Source organism: Triticum dicoccoides, chromosome 1A (genome assembly GCF_002162155.2).
Source record: "Triticum dicoccoides isolate Atlit2015 ecotype Zavitan chromosome 1A, WEW_v2.0, whole genome shotgun sequence".
NCBI lineage: Eukaryota > Viridiplantae > Streptophyta > Magnoliopsida > Poales > Poaceae > Triticum > Triticum dicoccoides.
This window is the reverse complement of record NC_041380.1, coordinates 57,090,792-57,096,913: the sequence shown is the minus strand read 5'-3', so window position 1 is coordinate 57,096,913 and position 6,122 is coordinate 57,090,792.

Genomic DNA, 6,122 nt, shown 5'->3' with positions numbered 1-6,122 from the left:
CACATCGCCATGTGACCAACATCGAAAGAGTTTACTAGAGTCAATAATCTAGTTCACATCACTATGTGATTAACACTCAATGAGTTCTGGGTTTGATCATGTTGCTTGTGAGAGAGGTTTTAGTCAGCGGGTCTGCAACATTCAGATCCGTTTGTATTTTGCAAATTTCTATGTCATCTTGTAGATGCAACTACTACGCTATATTTGGAGCTATTCCAAATAACTGTTCTACTATATGAATCCAGTTTACTACTCAGAATAATCTGGATTAGTGTCAAAGTTCGCATCGGCGTAACCCTTTACGACGAACTCTTTTACCACCTCCATAATCGAGAAAATTCCTTAGTCCACTAGTTATTAAGGATAACTTTGACCGCTGTCTTGTGATCCATTCTTGGATCACTCTTGTACCCCTTGACTGACTCATGGCAAGGCACATTTCAGGTGCGGTACACAGCATAGCATACTGTAGAGCCTATGTCTTAAGCATAGGGGACGACCTTCGTCCTTTCTCCCTATTTTGCCGTGGTCGAGCTTTAAGTCTTAACTTCATACCTTACAACTCAGGCAAGAACTCCTTCTTTGACTGATCCATCTTGAACACCTTCAAGATCATGTCAAGGAATGTGCTCATTTGAAAGTACCATTAAGCGTTTTGATCTATCCTTATAGTTCTTGATGCTCAATGTTCAAGTAGCTTAATCCAGGTTTTCCATTGAAAAACACTTTTCAAATAACCCTATATGCTTTCCAGAAATTCTACATCATTTCCGAAAAAACAATATGTCAACAACATATACTCATCAGAAATTCTATAGTGCTCCCACTCACTTCTTTGGAAATACAAGTTTCTTATAAACTTTGTATACACCAAAATCTTTGATCATCATCAAAGCACACATTCCAACTCCGAGATGCTTACTCCAGTCCTTAGAAGGATTGCTAGAGCTTTGCATACTTATTAACATCTTTCAGGATTGACAAAACCTTCCGGTTGTATCACATACAACCTTTCCTCAAGAAAATCGTTGAGGAAACAGTGTTTTGACATCCCATCTGCAAGATTTCATAAATAATGCAGTAATTGCTAATATAATTCCAACAGAGTCTTAGCATCGCTACGAGTGAGAAAGTCTCATCGTAGTCAACTCCTTGAACTTGTCGAAAAACATCTTAACGACAAGTCGAGCTTTCTTAATGGTGATACTTACCATCATTGTCCGTCTTCCTTTTAAAATCCATATGTACCTAACAGCCTTACGACCATCAAGTAGTTCTTCCAAAGTCTACACTTTGTTTTCATACATGGATCCTTTCTCGGATTTTATGGCCTCGATCCATTTATCGGAATTCAGGCCCACCATTGCTTCTCCATAGCTCGTAGGTTCATTGTTGTCTAGCAACATGACTTCCAAGACAGGATTACGTACCATTCTGAAGTAGTACGCATCCTTGTCATCCCACGAGGTTTGTTAGTGACTTGATCTGAAGTTTCATGATCACTATCATAAGCTTCCACTTCAATTGGTGTAGGTGCCACAGGAACAACTCTTTGTGCCCTGCTATACACTAGTTGAAGTAACGGTTCAATAACCTCATCAAGTCTCCACCATCCTCCCATTCAATTCTTTCGAGAGAAACTTTTCCTCGAGAAATGACCCGATACAAGAAACAATCCCTTATTGCTTTCGAATCTGAGACAGGAGGTATACCCAACTGTTTTGGGTGTCCTATGAAGATGCATTTATCCTCTTTGGGTTTGAGCTTATCAGCCTGAAACTTTTTCACATAAGCGTCGTAGCCCCAAACTTTTAAGTAATGATAGCTTAGGTTTCTCTAAACCATAGTTCATACGGTGTCATCTCATCGGAATTACGTGGTGCCCTATTTGAAGTGAATGTGGTTGTCTCTAATGCCTAACCCATAAACTATCATGGTAATTCGATAAGAGACATCATGGTATGCATCATATCCAATAGGTTGCAGTTATGATGTTCGGACACACCATCACACTATGGTGTTCTAGGCTGTATTAGTTGTGAAAAAATTTCCACAATGTCTTAATTCTGTGCCAAACTCGTAATTCAGATATTCATCTCTATGATCATATCATAGATCTTTTTATCCTCTTGTCACGACGATCTTTCAACTTCACCCTGAAATTACTTGAACCTTTCAATAATTCAGACTCGTGATTCATCAAGTAAATATACTCAACATCTACTCAAATCATCTATGAAATAAGAACATAACGATATCCACTACATGCCTCAGCACTCATTGGAATGCACACATCAAAATGTATTACTTTCAACAAGTTGCTTTCTAGTTCCATTTTACTGAAAACGAGGCTTTCAGTCATCTTGCCCATGTGGTATGATTTGCATGTCTCAAGTGATTCAAAATCAAGTGAGTCCAAACGGTCCATTTGCATGGAGTTTCTTCATGCATATACACCAATAGACACGGTTCGCATGTCTCAAACTTTTCAAAAATGATTGAGTCCAAAGATCCATCAACATGGAGCTTCTTCATGCGTTTTATACCGATATGACTTACGTGGTAGTGCCACAAGTAGGTGGTACTATCATTACTATTGTCAGGACCCCAACTCGATGTCACATTGATCTAGCCGGTAACACCTCATATCACTTTGCGGCCTCACGCACGGTATCCCCACGGGTGTCGCCTTACCTTTGCCCGGGACCGTTTGCGCCTTTTGGCTCACGTATATGATAGTGTCGCTAGCATCCATATGATAAGGAGCCCGGGCTGACATGACTAGTCGTAAACCCAAAGTGGCACAGACTTACAGGGACAGGCATCCATGACCTAGCTTCGAACGTGTGGGTCATCAGCAAGTGGGTCCGGGCTGTAGCACTGGGCTAGCAGGACTCCGGTAAACCGGGCTGTAGCAGGCTAACAGGACTCCGGTACTCAATGCGTGACATTTCCCCGAAGGGACAGAGACAGGAACTAAGAAGGACACATGCCGGCCAGCCTAAGTGTTCCAGAGCAGTAGCAAGCTACCATGGCTCAGCGGTAACACTAGGAGACATTTCCCGGTAAGAGAGGCTACTAAAGATAAACAACTAGATAGTCAGATCCCACACATACCAAGCATTTCAATCATACACACAATATGCTCGATATGTGCAAATACAACGAAGCGTCACAACATGACTCTACGACACAAGTACTTTATTTAAGGCTCAGGGAGCCATACATAACATACACAAAGGAACGGGTCACACGACCCAGCATTCAAGTCATACAGTCATACAAACCAGCAGCGGAAGTAACTTGTCTGAGTACAGACAACTAGTAAAATAAAAGAGGCTTGGAAAGCCTAACTATACTACGTGGTCCTTCACAAGCTCAGGGTCACCACCTGGGCCTTTAGCCTACTCGTTGATGTCAACGTCTACATAGAACCCATCAGAAGGGGTTGCAGCGTCTTCTGAAAAAAATGTAAATTATAGCAACATGAGTACAAAGGTGCTCAGCAAGACTTACATCAGATCCTACATACATGCATATTATCAAGAAGGGTTGGAGGAGTTATTGCAGCAAGCCAGCTTTGACTCTTGGCTAGACTATCCTACGATACTTCAACTTGAAATGGTTTTGCGCACACGAGTCCACTACTCACCACTTCAATACACTACCGAGGATCCGCCTCCGTCTTCCTACGAAAGAGCCATCCTCGGCGCTCACACTTATCTTGAGGCTTTTAGTAGTTTCCATTTACTTGTCTATGAACTGTATAGGCAACCAAGTAGTCCTTTACCGCGGACGCGGCTATTCGAATAGATCATGTTAACCCTGCAGGGGTGTACTTCTTCATACACGCTCTCACCACTTACCGTCGTTTACACGACATGTACTCGGCAACCTTCAAGCGGAAGCCCAACGTGGGTGTCGGCCACGACCTACCTAATCACCTAAGCCTCCAGTCCAGGTTTATCGCCTATTCAGGTTCCATCCGCAGGGAGTCCGGCCGAGGTTTCCCATACGGCCCCGAACGATGTGAACAGGGTTCCCGAGATACCTAACGGGTATTCGGTACACCCGGCCACGTACCTACCGCATCACAGCCCACCCCTACGGTCAGCGCTGTCCACGGCCTCCAGTAGGCTACAAACACCAGAAACTACTTGCAACTCCTGGACGGAGAACTAGGGTGAATAAGAAGCCGAGAGGGTCCATTGGTTTCGGGCCCAATGCATGGTAGTAGCTGATTCTTAAATCACACATACAGATCTCAGCGCTTAAGGTCGGCTTCAATGAAACAACCCACCATGTACTCCTACATGGCCTCTCATCGATACCTTTACCAAATCGTGTTCACCACACCACTCTCATTACCGACATAATCATTTCACTCTAGCCCATCACCCAGATGAACCAGACCTGACACAACTCTAAGCATAGCAGGCATAGCAAGGTAGGAACAACACATACATATGGCTCATACAACTCCTACACATGCTAGTGGGTTTCATCTAGTTACTGTGGCAATGACAGGTCATGCAGAGGAAATGGGTTCAACTACCGTAGCACACAGCAGTTTGAAACGCGTTGTCTTAATGCAGTAAAAGAGAGCAGGAGCGAGAACATGGGATTGTATCGATATGATCAAATGGTTGGTTGCTTGCCTGATGGTTCGACGCACTGATACGGTTCTTCGTTAGGGTAATCACGGTACTCCTCGGAGGCAGAACCTGTCGCAAAGGACACCGATACACAACCATCACCAAACAATGTGCAACAATATGATGCATGCATGAAACATGGCAATATGAGTGTGTTGGGCTAATGCAACTAAAACCAGAAGGGTTTGAACAAATTTGAATCAAAGATTCAAATTTCAAACTCAAGCATGGCCTTTTAAAGTGCTTTTCCTTGTTCTGCTTTAAACATCAATTTAACTTGTTTGATCATGCATGAAAAATAGTACAGATGGATAGATTGGATTTTTCTGATCATTTTTCATATATAATTTGTCTGATTTGGAGTTACAGAATAAAAGTTATGAATTTTTGAAGTTTAAATTATATTCTGGAATTTCCTGATTTAATTTAAATCCAGAAATATGTATATTGCGCCAGCATGATGTCAGCACGACGTCAGCGGTCAACTGCGGCTGGCTGGGGTCAAACCTGACGTGTGGGGTCCACACGTCAGTGACAGGGGGTTTAACAGAGGTTAGTTTAATCCTAATTAAGAATTAGTGGCGCTGGGGCCCACTGGTCAGTGTCAGGGGGGTTAACTAACAATGATTAGTACTAAGCTAACCACCTGGCCGACGGGGCCCACGCGTCAGTGACTCTAGGGGGGTCAAACCCCAGGTCGAACAGGTCAAACCCGCCGGCGGTTAGTCGCCGGCGAGGTCCGTGGCGTACAAGTGCCTCGGGTTTCCTCTGTGGTGCTCCAAACGGCGTGCGGCTAGGTGCGTTGGAAAGCTAGCTCGGTGGCGCGTCGGGCGGTGGCCGTGGCTGGGCCTGGGGTGGCCGGAGTCGACGGCGGCGAGCTTGGCTGCGGCCGCCGGGGTTCGGTCGTGCACGGAAACGGGGTTGGAGCTCGAAGGCGAGCGAGGCAAGGCGCTAGGGATGCTCTACGGGGCCTTACGAACTTGTTGGACTCGCTGGGGTGACCAAATGATCACCGGAGCTGCGTCGACGGCGAGCTCGGTGACGGCGGAGGTTCGGCCGTGGTGGGAACGGAGTTACGGCGCGGGAACGAGGGGGGGAAGAGAGGGAAACGGTGGCGGAGCTCACCGCGGTTGCAGCGGGCGTCGAAGCGGGCTCGGGGACGCACTGGAGACGGCGAATCGACGGCGATGGTGGTCGGAGCCCGAGGAGGAAGACGATGGCGACGGCGGCTCCACGGGGCGTCCGGCGTCTTGTGGCTTGACGGAGAGCTTCAGGGCGAGGGGGCGGAGCTCCTGCGCGAGTCGGGAAGGCGAGGGGAGGCCGGTGGCGGCGGCTATGGCGAACGGCGGCGATGGGTGCGTTCGGACACGGGAGAGAGAGAGCGAGGGAGAGGAGAGGAAGAACCGGGGGAGAGTGAGAGAGTACGGGGGGCGTGGCGTCGTTCCAGGGCATCCAGACGAGGAGGGG